The sequence below is a fragment of the Vulpes vulpes genome, chromosome X (genome assembly GCF_048418805.1).
Source record: "Vulpes vulpes isolate BD-2025 chromosome X, VulVul3, whole genome shotgun sequence".
In the NCBI taxonomy this organism is placed as follows: Eukaryota; Metazoa; Chordata; class Mammalia; order Carnivora; family Canidae; genus Vulpes; species Vulpes vulpes.
This window is the reverse complement of record NC_132796.1, coordinates 16365941-16383896: the sequence shown is the minus strand read 5'-3', so window position 1 is coordinate 16383896 and position 17956 is coordinate 16365941. Positions and strand designations below refer to the sequence as shown.

Sequence of the window (17956 nt, the reverse complement as noted above, 5' to 3'; positions counted from 1 at the left end):
GAGAGGATTTCACCTCTGAATTGGCTCTCTCTGGCTAAATCCAAATTTGCAATGTTACTGAACCATACTTTTTAAAATTAACCTTTCTCTTAAATTTATCTTCATCCTTCCCCCTCTTCACTTTCCCTAGACCTGACATCTGGCTACGTAGCTTTTTACACAGAGAGAGTTCTCAACCTTAAAGTCATCAGCAGAAACCAAAGAAATAACAGAGTACTAAAGAGTAATATAAAGCCCACAAGGGCAGCCATTTATTGAGTTCAGACTATGCGTTAGGCACCACGTCGTGTCTTCTCAGCCTCACAACAATGATGCACTAGACTATTGTCTCCATTTTACAGATAAAATGACTAAATCTCAGAAAAGTTCAATACTTTGTAAAGGCCATAGACCTATTAAGTTGTCTGTATTAACCAGACCTGTCTGATTCCAACGCCTCCATTCTAAACTCTATCATTGCCTCCAGTTCCATTTTTATACAGGATCACTTAAATGAGAACATACTAGATTCATTCTATAAACATAAGTGTGTAAAATGTGTCACAGATTCAAATGCAGGTGATGGGGGACAATCTTCCACAATAGAAGTACCCAGTGTCTTATTAATTCTGTACCCATTTAGATCCGGCCAGATTTCTAAAGCCTGGACCACCAGCTCACAGGTTTCTCCTGAGCAGTGAGCCCCATGCTTCGCTAAGGATAAGCTTGGAAAATTCACAACCAAAGGGCAAGCTACGTTGGCCAAATGGCTAAGCACCATAGAGAACTTCTGGAGGCTTCTGTTCAAAGAGCCAAGGTCCCTACTGAAATAGCATTTGGAGAACTTGCAAATAATATAAAGTAGAAAAATGAGAGCAACGATGACCTTCTAAATCTGTTGGATTGTCGTCATCAAACTCCTAAGATGTAGAAAAGAAAGGGTAAGAGGCATATGGTGTTGTAGTAAAGAGCAAAAGCTTTGGAGTTAGAAACCTGGCTGTGCCACTAGCAGTATGGCCCTGCATGGAACACTTGTTTTCTTCATGTGTGTAAGATGTAAATAATAATAACTGTAATAATATCTAAAAGTTTTGTGAGGAATGAACTGGACCATACATGTAAAATTTTTAGCACATTCTAGAGTATGGGAAATCACTTAATAAATGATCATCATTAGTATGATTATCATTTCATTCTATTTTGTAAACATCTTCAGCCCAAGATTCAGTGACTCCAGTGTCCCTTCTCACTGTATTTAAAGGATCTCCCGGGAAATGGGGGCAAAAGGAAAGGTCTGGGTAAAGGGAAGACAGAGCATCCCCCTCTTTTCCCCATACTCCCTGTTTCTGAGTTTGTTTTGCCATACAGTAACACTGCTCTCAGCCCACTCAATGCCAAAATTCACATCACCATCTGAAGTAACATCTTCAAGATGAAAGGAAAAACAGATAAAAGGATGCCAGTGATGTCTCAATTCAAGCCATGGGAAATGTAGCTAAGTTTGTCATCCTTCCCATCCCATGTAAGGAAAAGTGCTTTCTACCTGCCACAGAGTAGCTCTATAACTAGTACACTGATTGGGAAAAATGGTCTAAAGTTAATACTTGAATGATGCTAGGCCTATTTTTTTGCCAACTTTTAAAAACTTTTTATTATGGAAACTTTTATTATGGAAAAAATTTTAAACAAACAGAAGTTAAAAGGTACCCCCCATGTACCCATAGCCCAGTTTATAAAGTTATCAACTATAAAGGGGAAAGGAGAGAAAATGAGTGGGAAATATCAGTGAGGGTGACAGAACATGAGAGACTCCTAACTCTGGGAAAGGAACAAGGGGTAGTGGAAGGGGAGGTGGACGGGGGGGACCAGGTGACTGGGTGACGGGCAATGAGGGGAGGCACTTGGAGGGATGAACACTGGGTGTTATGCTATATGTTGGCAAATTGAACTCCAATAAAAAATATACAAAGAAAAAGAGGAAGTAAGTATATTCGCATACCAACTGTGTTGTTCTATGGAGAGAGAATAATAAAGAAGACTTGCAGAGCATTCTGAAACCCATTTGGGATGCATTAATCTGCTCTCCTTGTTAAAAAAAAAAGTTAAAAAAAAAAGTTATCAATTCATGTGTTTCTTATATACCCCTCTCCATCTCCTGCCTCCTTTTAGATTGTTTTGAACAAATCCTGGACATCATATCATTTTATCCCTAAGTATTTCAGCAGGTGACTCTAACTAATGATTCTTTTTCTAAAACATAAGTATAATGTCATTGTTCCCACTACAAAATTAATAATTATTCCTTAATATGATTAAATATCCAATAAGTATTCAAATTCCCCTGATCTCATATTTTTTACAATTTTAGTTAGTATCAAAATAAGGGCCATACTTTGCAATCAGTAGTGTAGAAAGTTCAAAAACAACAAAAGTAAAAGCAGTAAATCACTGAAATAGTAATTAATAAAAGTTTATTGTGCACACACCACAAAGACCGTCTGTAAACAGGGAGCACTCAAACCAGAGCGTGGAATGAGGTTCAGGGGTATATTGTTACAAGGCAGCTTAGAGAGTGAGAAAGCAGACTCTTTATTCTTCGCGGTGATTGCTTATGATATTAGAATTTTCTTAAATGATAGGGGAACTGGTCAGGGGTTATCTCATATCAACTTGGGAAGCAGTTCAAGTTTTGCTTATAGTTTCCAGAGACATAAGCAAGAAATTACCCAGGTCAAGTTCACCTTGCAAAATAAGCTAAATTAAGCTTTGTTTTTATGAATGAACTGGTTTTGTCTGCTCAGGAAATTCTCAAGGCTGGTCTCCATTTCTTTTTTATTTTAACAATAGTTATGTCTTTTGAGACTCAATCTCTAGCTTCTGTCTCTCTCTCCCCCCCTCTCCCTCTTTCACACACACACACACACACACACACACACACCACAGACACACATGTATACACACATTTTTCAATGCTCTTTTGTTGTTGAGAAAGCAAGTTGCTTGTCCTTAAAATTTTGATAGTCTGGATTTTGCTAATTGCATCCCTATGATATCATTTAAGGTGTTTCTCTGTCCCCTATAAATTGGTAGTTAAATCTAGAGGCTTGATCAGATTCTGGTTTGATATTTTGACAAGAAAATTGCATAGGTGGTATTTTGTACTTTCATTAGGGGGCATATATCTTCTCCTTTTGCTATGCTATCCATTGATGATCATTGTCCAGGTGCAATTTTTTAAGACAACATTTTACTATGATTTATCCCAATACTTTTTGGAAACTAGATTTGGCTTGATTAGGAGCTAGACATCTAGGGCAGGGATCTGTCCATTTTAGGAAAGAGGCTCTCATTCTTCTTTATGCCCCCAGTACTGAGAGCATGGTGATATGATGGGCACCCTAAAACTGTGGGTCAAATTAAATAGGCAAACCAATATTTCCTCTAGAATGTAATTTATCCACAAAAGTGCATGCTTTTCTACCCTCGTCATTAGCTCTTAGAAAGTCAAGGACTTCACCACAACCCCAACATCTAAGCTGCCTATTTTTTTTAATTTAGTCAATTAAATTCTCCTCACATTTATAAAAGGAGAAATTACCATTGCCTGCAACTGAGTGGCTGCAAAGGCTAACATAAGTTTCAATTCTTCCATCACATCTACTTAAATTTCCTCATTAAGACTTCAGGTGCAATTTTCCCAGAAGCATTACCTGGGCTGTATATGCAAATGATATCCCTGCTTACACAATTGAGCATTAAGGACATGATTATATTTTCTTCCCCTCTGTGATAAGGGAAAAAGGGAAATGTGGTTCACACAACATAGAAGACACCTTTGGATTCTCTTGTTCTACTGTCTTAAACACCTCATTGTTAACCATACCTGGCAGGGCTCACGCCCTGGGGGTTCTTGATCCTGTTTTGCCACACTCCAGCTTCTCTCTGGATCTTGGCAAATTTAGACAAAAGGACCAAATCAGCATTTAGCAGAGGTCAACACAGAAGCTGGTTCTACACTAGAAGCGATCCTTATTTGTTTCTAGCTTTACTTCATCTGTGACCCCTCACTGTCAAACTCCTCCGAGGGGTTGTTCAGTCTGCTCTCTCCCCTTCTCCCATCTCATTCCCTCTCTAGCCTCCAGCAATGTGATTTCTACACCGACCTCTACCCAGCAGCTCTTGGTGATAACCAACATGTCACCTCAAGTAGGCTTCCATAGTTGGTTCTCAACTTGCATGATGGTTTTGCAGTTCTCATGCTGTTCAGCAGCTCCCTCCTTTTGAAACACCTCTTCTCTGCATTTGAGTCTACACACTCCCCTTCTCCTCTGACCTTTCATAGTGCTTCTTAGTTCTTATCTGAAGCCTTTTAAATATTGGATTTCCCTATTGATTTTACCAAAGACTCCCCCTTTTCTTACTCCCTTTCCCAACAATTGCATTACCAAGTCTGGGGAGAAGACTGCCAAATCTATGTCACTTCTTCTGTCCCTGTCTGGGAGTTCAGATTCACATCTCTGGTTGCACGCTGGGATAGCTGGAAATAAATGGCCAAGTAGCACACACCCAAATAGAATTATTACCTCTTTAACCTAACCCCATTCCTTGCTTCCTCTTTCTGCAATCTGCGATCTGTGGCCATCCCAAGCCCTCCCGTGGTAACCCTTACCCTCTCTTCCCATTCCCAACATCCAATTGGCCACTGTGTTTTCCCAAGTTGGTACTGCAGACATCTCTCAGAGTCATCTCTTCTGCCCCTACTCTTTGCCTAGTTTATATTCTGAGCTCCTTACACCTAAGCTATCACAGCAGCCTCCTGATCTTGTACCGGGGTCTTCTTCTCTGAAGCTGTCATTCACAATGATGCCACTGTTATTAATATCTTCCTCAGACACACAGTGGATAATGTAACTATCCTCCTGAAGGACTTCCATTGATTTCAGTTTCTATAAGCTGTGAAGACAATAGCATCCAAAGCCCATCGTGACGTGGACCCAATTTCTCTTTCTAGCCCCATAAGTAAAAGTAAAGGGTTTCTGGGGCTTCCAGTAGTAGAAGAAATATGAAGAAAGATAGACTTTCTGCAGGAGGAAAGTAAGCAGAAAGGCATGCTCGAGTAGGAAAGCAATGTGAGCAAAAGCACTCAAGTTGAAAATGCTATTTTATTAAAGGGAAGCCAAAGAAGAGATAAGCAAGGAAGGCTGGAAGTGTCATGTAAGGAGAGATACGGTTCAATCAGTAGGATGGCGAAAAATCATTACTATGAGTCTTAAAACAAAATTAAACATGAATTTAATAACAATGCTATGTTAATTTCCCTGCATAGTACCTATCCCTGCATATAGTTTCTCCAAACCTAATATTCTATAGCAGACCTAACAAAATACTCCCAAGGTGGCTAAGTGTTCTTATTTCTATTTTAAGCTTTCAATCCCAATTGTTAACAACTCCATTAAATATAAGACTTCCTTTCAGAGCCACTTGGAAATGTGTTACGTAAATGCTGCACATTTCCCCTTACTTCTTCCCCAGCATTTCTCCAGCTTCTAAAAATAATACCTCAGATGCTGCTTTGTTCACTGCTCCAGCTCCCACTTGCACACCTATCATGTTCAGAGCCCAACTGGGACATATCACTTTCATTGGTAGTGTGTGTATGTGTGTGTATGTGTGTGTCCATTTCTTCCTGCTCATGTAGCATTTTTTAAAATGAAGCTTAATGCTCCTGAGGAAATTTTCTTCTGCTATGGGAATGAAAAGGCTACAAATCATTTTTCTCCTCTGATTTCTGTAGTAGCCTTAGGAGATGTCTTTGGCAGCCAGTATAAGAGCTCTCTTATGAGGGAAAATAAGAACAATAATAGTCAGTGGTTGACGATATTTATTTGAAAGCTAAGACTGTGCCAGCATTGTGCCAGGCACTTCACATGCATACTCAATGTCCATCATCAGATCGCTCCACTAACTAGGTACTCTACACTCCTCATTTTTCAGACAAGCAAATCAAAACTTAGAAGGGTTAAAGAACTGGACCCGAGGTGGCAAAGTAAGTGAAAGGACCCACTATCAGACCTAGATCTGCATGGCGCCATAATGCATGTTCTGTATGCAGAAAATCCTATATAAATTTTGAAATAGAAGCCCATACCTTGTATATTAGGTCGGGTTCTCCCAGAAGCAGACCCAGAAACAAGGAAGGGAAAGAAGCCAATAAAGGATGTATATCCTCTGAGGAACTCTAGGAGACGCCTAGAGCACGCCTCAGAGTTAATCCAACCAGTAGGCAAGGCAACTGAAACGTTTCTCCACTAACTACTATGTTAGTTATTGGCTAAGGGCTGCTGTTGGCAGCACTCACAGCTTGCCCTGAGCACAGACTAAGCATGCTCCCCAGTCAGAAAATGCCTCAGACAGAGTCATGGATGTTCAATAGGAAGCAGCCACAGCGAGTAGAGGTAAGTACTGAGGGATGAGGGCAGGACACTAAGACCGTACATTGCATATGGCCCTGGGACCAAAAAAAAAAAAAAAAAAAAAAGTAAAGAGAGAAAATGCCGTTCCCTGGACATACTCATTCAATTATGCTGCTTTACACACCATTCTCTGGATTCAGCTTAACCAACTGGGATTTCTCAGCCCTGGTTTTCACCATTTTTTCAGTAATTCCTTCTTTTCTATCTCCAGCTGAGCAATATGAACTCTTATGGAGATACAGGAATGACTATGGGGCCTCTACCTCCAGAAACGATGGGGCCCACCATTGCACACCATTACTTTCTACCTGCCAGCTGTGGAAATCCCTACACTGTGGAAATCTGTACCTTCCCCATGAGAAAAGATTTTTCATACTGTCTCCCTTGGTGGCAAAAACTAGATACTCTAACAGTCCCCAAATTCCAATTTTTTGGAGACCAAGATGAGGTCATTTCCAAAACCAGGATCCTATGTCTGAAAAACCCTCCTTAAACTTCTTCATTCAAGATTTTGCAATCCGAAAGTTCCTAAACTAAAAAACAAATAAGATTACTAAAAATCATCTAGTTCATTGGGGTTAATTAACGCTCTAAATAATGTTATGGGTTGGACATTTTAGTGGTAATGATAAATATTAGTAATACTCAAGAGTTCCAATATGTTGATGGCTCACTATGTGCCCAACCATGTGGCTCATTATTTCTCACTATAACCCTAAGAGAGTCTTGCAGATCAAAAATCAAAAGCCCATGGGTATGGCTTCCAGCACTTCAGAAGCACCCATTCTTATGTGCCCCAAGTTTTATAGCCTTTAGACACCAGTCACACAGATGGAATGGCAAGTGGCTCAGAATTAGAGTGATAATAGCCAGGCCTAGGAAAGAGAGTTCTAGGCTGACTCAGACAGAGAGGGAGGTTAAAATTAGTTCTCTTCTCTTTCCTGCAACTCCCAAGTTATTGTCCCATCAACTTTCATCATTTTCCTCAAACTTGCCTTCCAACATGTTTCCTCCTTCCATCCCTTTGCCCCCCAAAAATAAGAAAAAAAAATCAAAAGCCCACCTGGTCAGTTATACAACTTGTCCAAGGTCATGTAGCAGATAAAAAGCCAATCCAAGGCCTAAGCCTGAGCCTGGTTGTTTCCTACTATACATTCCCGGGTGCCTTTCTAGCATTCCCTAGAGTAAAATGCCCCAGCGCCCATTGCCATATAAACACTAAAGAAATTATCGGTAAATAATAGGTGCCTTTCATAAATGTGAAGTAGAGTACTTTGGAAAGTCCGAAATATGAAAATGCCATGCAAAATGGTTGATTTATTAACGGGTGCTGCTGTGTCCTCCATGTGAAGTCAAACTAATAATGTCATCTGCATTTGTTCTTAGAAGGATAACCTGTTAGAATGGAAGGAATTCTTAGACCATCTAATCACCAGCTTGCAGAACTGAGGCCCAGAGAAGTTAAGTAACTAACTTAAGGACCCTCAGCTCACCAGGCAGCAGGCAGCTATGATGAGATTCTGGTTTCTCTGACTTTGGATCTGTAGCTTTTTCACTCACCCCACCAGATTGTGTCTTTTCATTCAAACTGCCCCCTTGGGCAATTGCAGATGGTCACAGTTTTTAGCACCGGTGCAGATTTTGATCAGTTCCACTGCCCCGCATTTCTAACAATTCCCAGAAATGTTTCTTTCACAGGCATTTAGGATAGTGCTATAATAACAGTTTTTTTTTTTTTAATGTCTTTTCTCCGAAAGAAATAACAAGCCAAAGCTCCAAGCTCTGCTTCATCGTTATATAATACTTGTCTGGGATTGCAAATCACTTGCAAAAGGACAAGGCCTGGGGGAGGCGAGGGTGGGTGTGAATCTTTTGTGGTTTCTTGAGTAACACGAGGCGATTTGTCATTTTAGTGAGGCCAGAACCGAAGCTCTCAGATCCATACCCGATCAGGCTCATTCGGATTCTCTTCGAAAACTGTTTGTGAGGCTATCCCTGAGTTGGGGTGGAACACAATGGTTGCAGACAGACCTGTTTTTCTCTCTTCCCTTCCACCCAAGTAAGAGAACAGGCTAATAATAAACCAAAGTTCTAGAACTTGAATTTGAACTGAAAAAACCTCCGAATAAAACCTGTTTCTTCGTCCTGCAAGTGGGAGGGGAAGGCCTAAGTCAGAACGGGGAACGGGTGTATTTTCTGTGAAAGTGCGCCCTCTGGTGATGAATTTCGGTAAAGATTGGCTCTCGGGTGGAGTAAACAACATTATCATACCAAAAAGAATTTTTTATTGGAGGGGGAGAAGATCTATAGATAACTCATGAATGTTCAACTTTATAGTCCTAAGTTAGCGGTTATGGAGGACCCACTGAGAGATGTTAGTTCTTATGGAGATTTGCACAAGAGAAATTCAAAATACTTCTGTTACTTGGGGAGCTCTCCAAATACCTCGTTGCTGGGCATATTTATAGAGAAGCGAAAATAAAGCAACTCCACAGGGCAGCAGGGTAAAGATTTTGGCTATCTATGTTAAACTCTTACCAAAATAGTCAAAAGTCGCGCGAGGACCCTTTAATTTGGCAAAATGGACAAGGAATTCCAGAGCAAATAGAGATACTTTTTAAAAGTGGTTTGACTATGAATGAGGGACGAAAAAAGATTTTTTTTAAATACAGTACAATAAGCGATGCCTTCGGTGGCAAATCCTCCATTGAAGAGTCTTGTCTTTCTTTTTACCTCCTTGTAAAAGCCCTGCAATCTGCTGCATAGCTTTCCCTCGGTGTTGAGATTCAAGGGGCAGTGGGAGAAAGCCGACTGCTTTATTAGGCATTCCGCTCTGCACTAGCCTGTCCCCTGGCTCCTGCTTGCATTTGATAAGGAACGAATTCCAATGATCTATGGCTAGCTGCGAGTAGCCCGCGAATGTTCCCTCACCATTCCCTTTCTTGCTGCTGCTTTTTCACTCCCCCCCCCCCGACCCACCCACTCCTAATTCGGACCACCTCAACTGCCTCCATTATTCATGCGGATCCGTCCTCACCACGCTGTGCACAAGCACCCACGTTTATGCCCTTAGCGATGCTCAGTTTAACCCCTCGGTGCGGGAGAACTGGGAAATCGGAGCAGCTGCGTGAGTCTGGCGCTCACGGGGCTGCGCCCGGGTGTTGCAGTTCCCACTCTGAGCCAACCCAGCAGGAGCCCAGCGGCAAACAGACCACGTTACATAAGGCAGCGGCGAGGCCAGCGAGGAGACCGGGAGGGAAGATCGCGCCGCCGCGGCTTCGCCCACGTCCGCGGAGACTCTCCGCCAGCCCCTGCGGGGAGGCGGGCGCAGCCGTCTGGAGCTGCGCGTGCATTATGGGCCAGGCGGGCAGAACACGGCTGGAGAAAAGAATCTCTCTCTTCCTCCGTGTATTCTGAAATCGAAACGCTTCGCAGAATTCATGTGGCCTCAGGGGAATTCAGAAGCAAGCTTTCCTGCTTTGAGAGTCATTAAACTCTTTTTTTTTTTTTATTAAGGATAACCGGGGGCGGGGGAGGGGTAGCTCATCTGTCTCACTCCCCGGTCAGCCCGGGTTTGGTTAGTGACCCGGGTTTGGTTAGTGACCGGGGCGAGCAGAGCAGCTGTGATCACGGGAGGGTAACCCAAATTCCTTCTTTCTGCTCCTTGGCTGAGCTTTCTCGGTTGGCTGCTCTGTGGGAAGAAAACAGGGCACGGAGAGAAATGGAATTCCTCTGCGATAACCTGAATCACAGCTGTAAGGCTCTACGCTACGTTTAAGGAAGTCTAAGTGCAGATGGAGATTGGGTTTGAGGAATGAGCAGGCCAGTGAAACCTCTCTGCACTTGGAAAGAGACTGTGATTTAAAAAAAAAAAAAAAAAAAAAAAGGAGCGAGAGAGAAACACCAGAACCGGTTATTTTTCATCCACGTGATTCGAATCGATCTTAAGTGGGTCTTTCTTTGCTCTTTGTCTCGGCTGTGCATTCAGTTGATGCTCATTCGATTAGGGGCACAGATGATAGCAATGATGGAGGGTTGCCTTTCAGTGGAAATAATATTTTCCTACCAAGATATCACACACATTTAGTATGCAACAAAACTCCTTTGTCTCACTTTTGAGATCAAATTTATATTCTAAGGCTGTTCTCTTGTTAAACGTTTAAGAAGTCTTGCATTGTAGGAAAGACATAATTCGAATGTTAAGAGGGAGAGGGAGGGGAAACAGGGAAGAGAGACGATGGGAGATGGGAAGGGGGGAAAGAGGCAAAAAGAAAAGTAGGAAAGTGAGAGAGTCCAGGGATATTGACAAGTCTGAGGGACAGCAAGTCCTTTTCTAAGACAATATCAATTCACTGCTGCTAGTGGGCAGTGAGAGGGGGCTAATTAGAGAAAGCTAAGGGCTCATGGGAGCGCAACAGAATCTGAGGTTAGCGCTATTCCAACTCTGCCCAGCCCCCTCCCCACTGAGAATCTTGGCTGACAGTAATGTAATGACAGTAATGACAGGGATATAACAGGAGGTGTCATTGATGTGAGGATGTCATACATGAGAATCGTGGGGAGAAAGCAAAGGCTGAGGAGCCCTGGAAATGAGCAAGGGAGAAAAAAATGAAATCCCTTCACTGCGGATGAAAGACAGCAGATCGGTATGTGAAGATGAAATCTAGAAACCCTCAAAGAGGAAAGTAAATCCAGTGATTGTCATTCAATACCTGCAATCCCTCCATCCCAAACAAGATAGTAGGACAACAACTCTTTGTTAGTGAACAGAGCTGTGTCATTCACAGGGACGGTTGGTGGTTATGTGGCTGTCACTGGGCACAGAACTGGGAGTCTGCATCTTTCCCATGATGAGCCTTCAGAGGTTCTTATTATGGAAATGTGGCTGGGTGGAAGCTGGCTTTTGGTTCAATGACGGTACCTTCAGCCTTTTTTTGAGTAATAATTTCTAAATTCTGCAGCAAAGGTTTTCCAAGATCTTAATTCTGCACTGAGTTCAATTTACAAAGTTTTGGACCTCTTTATGAGCCACCCTCGTTGCAGTTCTTGTTACTGAGGAGGGGGAGGATGTTATTTTGTTATTGGCGACGATGAGATTGTACAAATAAGGAGACAAAAGGGGTAGATCTTTGTACACTGCCGCAGTTTCTGGTTAAGTAATGATTTTATAAAAGGTTTTGCTTCCATCTAGTGGTTATTGTGTACAACTGTCTTTTTCTGACAAGTGAAATTAATTGAACTAGATTTTGAAATGCCCCTCCACTGTGCAGAGAGAGCTAGGGATTAAAATACTAATGCTGCTGTCTTAAAAAACATTGCTGGGGATCCCTGGGTGGCGCAGCGGTTTAGCGCCTGTCTTTGGCCCAGGGCGCGATCCTGGAGACCCCGGATCGAATCCCACATCGGGCTCCCAGTGCATGGAGCCTGCTTCTCCCTCTGCCTGTGTCTCTGCCTCTCTCTCTCTCTCTGTGACTATCATAAATAAATAAATAAAAAATTAAAAAACATTGCTAATAATGATAGGACTCTGCTGATAAGTGCCTAGCAGAGTGGAGGACTCGGCCACTCAAATTGCTGTTAAGAAAACCAGTACCAGGAATAATAATAGTTTAAAATTTTCTAGTTGCTCACTACGTGCCAGATATTGATCTAAGTGCTTTACATATTTTAACTTACCTAACGTTCTCAATAACCCTATGAGGTACTATTTTTAGACTCCTTTTATGGACGGGGGAGCTGAGGCTCAGAGAGGTTATGTAACTCCCGCAGAGTCACACAGAGTAAGTGTGGGAGCCAGGTTCTGAATGAGGCCAACTGGCTGGATGCGGTTCTCTTACCACCATATATTCATATGACAAGTACAATAGGAGAAATGTACAGGAAGTAACTACAGGAATTTGAGCCATGGCACCGAGAATGGGAGTAAGAATTTAGAGCAGGGGAGAAACCGAAAATGTATCTGAAAAATAGAACTAATAGGATGTGGTGGTAGACAATTGGATGCGGAGAAGAGGAGGAAGGAAGATGGTAGGGTTTCTGGCTGAGCAAAATGGGAGATACAGATTAATCAAAACTGAGTTTTAAAGTAGGCATGAGTGGGAGGAGAAGGGATAAAGCTAAGACTCTCTTATTTAGAGCCTTAGAAGTGATGCAAAGTAAACACATTTCAACAACAACAAAAAAAAAGTGAACATTAGGAAAAGAAGACGTGTGCGTGATTAAGAAAACTATTCCTTCATATTGTGAATCACTGACTTGAAGAAAACGTACAAGAATACAGTCATCCAATATGACTTTGTAAAACTTTTGACATTTCCGAAATTGAAAATCTATTGTGAGCTATACCTACACATAACTCTTCAAGTGTTTTACTATGGAGTATACAAAAAAATGCTTAATGTGGGGCCCCACATGATATGTTTCCACGGAATTTTTCATAGAACATTATTAGAGCTGGACAAACCTTGAAATTCAAGTATTCCAACCTCCTCATATCACAAATAAAGGAAGTTCTGTCAAGGGAAATTAATGAAATTAATAAATATCTTCACCATAGTAAGGAACTGAGGTAGTCATTATGTGAGATAAAAAGAAGTAGAACACAGAACTCTTTTTCTTAAGATGTTTACACTTTATTTGAGGAAATAACAATATAGTGTACAAAATAGCTGCTCTATTGGTCTGCTCAGGATCCATTCCCCTTCCTTTGGTCACAGCATCCTGAATTTCTTTGGGCGCCATTTCTCCCCCACTCTCAGTGATTTGTGTGGGGCTGACCCCACCCCTGGTGCCATGTGACACAGTCTAGCCAGTAAGAATAGTAGCCTATTTTGATGGTGATGATAATTGATCCGGGGATGCATAAGCTCATTCTTTAGTCCAGCCAATAAAAGCAAATGAGGATCAGGCCAGTAGTTTTTCTGAAATCCTTTGAAGAAAAAGTACCTTTTTTCCACAGAGGTTGCCAAGCTCATAGAAGGTCAGTCTAGGGCTTCTGGAGGCTACAGTGTGAAGAGTGTCCTGAGAATGATGCTACCAGCAGAAGGTAGACTGAGAGAAGAAAAGACTTTGAAAGAAACCTAGCAATGTGTAATCCGCTAAATCAAACTGCTTTAGAACTTTCCAGATTCAGCATCCTTTTTATTGTGACTTCTCCATTCCTAAGCTCTTTATTTTAATCATCCACATGGTTAGCAGAATTTCCTCACTGAGTGGTTCTATTCCTGATTGTCTCAAATCTACCTGTTGCCTATTTAACCAAAGGATCAGTTAGCTAGGTATAATAGATTTGAGTCCCATTTTCTTTCCTGAAGAACTTTGCAGACATTGTTCCATTGCTTTTTGACATTAAACACGGCTTATGACTATCAGATAAAATTCAGGATTCCCAGTTAAATATGAATTTTAGATGAACAATGCCTTTTTTAGAAGTCTGTTCCAAATGTTGCATCTAAATTTTAAAATTTAACTGGGCATTCTGTATTTTTATTTACTGCATTGGGCAACCCTAATGAAGCTATAGAAAAAAAGTTGAAGGAAAATCTAGTTACTCTCCCCTCTCCTCACCTTGTAGAAGACTTGCTTTTAAAAAAAATTATCTGCATACTTGAAATTTTTTCTTTAAACTTGAAATTTAATATTGGATGTTAGTTCTGTGTCTTTTTTCTCCTTGGTACAAAGGAATCCCTTTTGGGTTTTTTGTTTTGTTTTGTTTTGTTTTATAATAAATTTATTTTTTATTGGTGTTCAATTTGCCAACATACAGAATAACACCCAGTGCTCATCCCGTCAAGTGTCCCCCTCAGTGCCCGTCACCCATTCACCCCCACCCCCCGCCCTCCTCCCCTTCCACCACCCCTAGTTCGTTTCCCAGAGTTAGGAGTCTTTATGTTCTGTCTCCATTTCTGATATTTCCTACCCATTTCTTCTCCCTTCCCTTCTATTCCCTTTCACTATTATTTATATTCCCCAAATGAATGAGAACATATAATGTTTGTCCTTCTCCGATTGACTCATTTCACTCAGCATAATACCCTCCAGTTCCATCCACGTCGAAGCAAATGGTGGGTATTTGTCATTTCTAATGGCTGAGGAATATTCCATTGTATACATAGACCACATCTTCTTTATCCAAGGAATCCCTTTTGATCTTACCATTTCCTTTTACCTACATTTACCTTCATTTTAAAATATATTTTCCCATTTTCTAACTCTGTCTTTCTACATTTCAGGAACGCAATTCTCTAGTACGTTGAATTACCTTGTCTATCTTCCATATCTATCATCTCCATCTTTTCACCTCTGCATATTTTGAGACTATCTCAGATATTTTTCCATGCTTATTTTCAGTCCTCAATATTCTTTTCTTTGCCGTCTCAAATAGATTTGTTTAAAGTACAAGGGTAAGCAAATTTCTTAACTTCTATAATCTCCCTTCTCACTCTGTTGTCTTACCATCTTGTCTACGACTTGTTTTGTTGAATTAATATTCTTCAGTCTTTTATAACTTTTAGTACATATAAGAAATATCCTCCTTATTCTTCTGGATTTAGGAGGTCTTCTGCCATTTATTAATTAATTTATTTGTTTCTGTGTTGCTTTGTTCCTAGCTACCTTCCTTCTATTATTTATTTATTTATCTACCCACTTATTTAGCAATAATATGATTGCATTATTTCCCTGCCATTTAATTTCATCTTGCTAATGCTGAATATGAGCAGCTTTTTGCAAATCTGTCTGCTCAGGAGTGTATGGGTAAATTTTAACTGATATATTTCCCACTTATCCAGGGTGAATCTGTCTCTCGCCTGGTTGCTAGGTGTTACATTCTTTAGGTGGAAGGCATGTGAAGAGGGCAGTGGAGATAAACCACCTGGAATGGAGTTCATCCTTTGCTAGGGAATCTGAAATCTGCTTTCTCCTCTGAGGTCTTATTAAATTTCCAGTGCTGGGATTCATTTTACCATCATATTTGAAAGGGATTTTAAAGATAACAAAGGCTTCTATACTTTGGGGGATTAATTTAAGGAGATAACATAAAACCTTTTTTTTTTTTTTAGCACCTTTCTCAGCCTGGCACAACTACAAGTTTCATGGACCTTCTCTTTTCCTTCAGATTTCAACCTAGAAGCTTTTGAGATGCACCTCTGTGTGGAGTGAGGGAAGGCAAGGAGGAAGGTGAGTTCAAGACCCCTCCGTCTTAAGTAGATATGCGCAGTACATGCTCAGTGGAGGCGGGGGGGGGGGGGGGGCAGCCAAGCTGGAGTGTTTCATGTTAAAAAGGACCACAGTGTCAGCATATCAGATGTTATATGTCTGCTTTAGTCTTTTAAAAAATCAATTTAGGGCAGCCCGGGTGGCTCAGTGGTTTAGCGCCGCCTTCAGCCCAGGGTGTGATCCTGGAGACCTGGGATTGAGTCCCACGGCGGGCTCCCTGAATGGAACCTGCTTCTCCCTCTGCCTGTGTCTCTGCCTCTCTGTGTGTGTGTGTGTGTGTGTGTGTGTGTGTGTGTGTGTGATGAATAAATAAATAAAATCTTTTTAAAAATTAATTTTATGTCATTACTGGCATATTTTGTGGTTTTAGGCATAGGCCCTAACTTTCCTAGTCAGCCTTTGTGCTCTTTCTACCTCCCTATACAAACTCTCCCTTTCAGCCAAAGTGGCCAACTCACTGTGACCTAAAGAAGTTCTGAATGTACTCTCTGAAATGTGGCTCCCGCCGTGCCACTCCCTGCGAACGCCTGTCATTTGCCTATTCCTACATAACCTTTGAGACTTGGCTAAAATTCTGCCTCCTTCATGATGCTTCCTCTGTGCCAATCTAAAATGATTCCTCCCACACTCCCAGAATGTGTTACATTCTGAGTAAATTCTTCAGCTCTATCTTTCATTTCACTAATTTACTCTTCAGTTCTATCTAATCTGTGATTTAATCTATCTGCTGTGTATTTTAATAACTACGGTCTTCATCCAAATCAGGTCTTTGGATTTACTTGTAAGCCTTCCTGGTCATTTTGGTGTTATCTTGATATTTTATTATGTTTTTCTCCTTTTTGAAGGAGGTTTAGTCATCCTTCATAGCACATATTTAATAATCTCATCATTTGGAGGACTGGAGGGTCTAATCAAAGTGTTGGTTGTGTTGGTTGCCAGCATATCTCAATGCCTTTTTTTTTTCCTTTGAGGGTGAGCTCATGTTTAGTGGGGCTTTGTCTTCAGGAGTCCTTTGTGATCTGGGTGGAGGATGTGCCTCTCCAGACATGGTTGGCATTTACTTCTACCAGGGAATGACGGGATGGGCACCACTTTTTCCGTTCATTTTATGGGTTTGAGTTTACTGAACTACAAAGGTAATATGTATTTGAACCAGAAATTCAACTGAGAGCAAACCTAAGGTCCCACCTTTGAGGGGTGAGGGGACCTGGAGAACGGATGGGGGGGCTTGTCTTGCTGGCAATGCATAACTTTTGCTCCTGTTCTAGCCTTTCATTGTGGCATAGCCCTTTGAGGGTTGTAGCTTTTGGAGGTCATTCCTTTCTGCTTTGTTCTAGCCTGAAGTGTAGCTGCTTGTTCCCACCTGGCAGTTAAAACCTGATCCCCTTAGTTACAGAAACCAACAACCCCCCCCCCCACAAACCCTGAGCAGCAGGAGCTTCAAGCCCCCCTACAACTTTCCTTTTTCAGTTTTTCTCTTCAGTTTTGGTTCGTAGGGAGAATTCTCTTAGTTTCCTGCTATCTCAGCTAGTATAAAAAAGGATATTTATTATGTTTTACCTATCATTTCTTGGTATTTTGTATCATCATGGTAATTACAGAAGAAACATAAGTTTACAATTCATTCAATAATTAACCATAGAGAGCCTTGCCATAAATCCCCTGTTAGTGTCTTGATCTGGTATTTGATTCTTAAGAAATTTTTTCATACATTTTCTCCTAAAATAAATTATAAAAAACAAAGCTAGGCATTGTATCTCGCAGCCCTTTTTATTTATGGCACTATTTCACCTAACACGGCTCCAGGTTAATTGATGGAAAGTAAATTGGTTGAAAATGTTTGGATTGAACACAAAGAAAAAATTGATTAAAAATTAAACTGAATATTCCAAGTTTGTTTTTTAAAATATTGATAATTTGATACACCATTAATAATTATAGAGATACAGCATCGAGATAGGATGTCGAACAAGACAACATGGAGTGGGTTTAGAGCCTTTTAAGTGTTTTTAAATATATTTATCCATTTCCCCTCTAGAAGTTTGAATCTTCATACAGACACTACTCTTTCTTTTTTATTTTTAAGTCATTCTCATCCTCTTCTTCCTGGTATGCCGGTTTGAAAATACTTTAATAAAGTGTTACATTTGCCTCTAGCTCTAAATGAATTGTCTAGAAGCAAATTTATGTGAGAGTTAATATTTGCAGTATCTAGTTCATGTTTTTATAATTTCTGTGCCACCTAGGATAATTGCACAAATCTTAAACACAGTGATAAAAGCAATTTT

The 17956-nt window shown here is 40.9% G+C and overlaps 1 protein-coding gene across 2 annotated transcripts in view; it reads left to right on the top strand.

Moving 5' to 3' along the window:
• RPS6KA3 (ribosomal protein S6 kinase A3) overlaps positions 1-17956 on the top strand; it is a 1133953-nt gene that overhangs the window by 777946 nt on the left and 338051 nt on the right. For both annotated transcript variants that reach the window (XM_072744446.1, XM_072744453.1), the window contains exon 7: positions 15568-15629. The gene's annotated coding sequence lies outside the window, so the exon portion shown is untranslated. The remainder of the gene's footprint in view (positions 1-15567; positions 15630-17956) is intronic.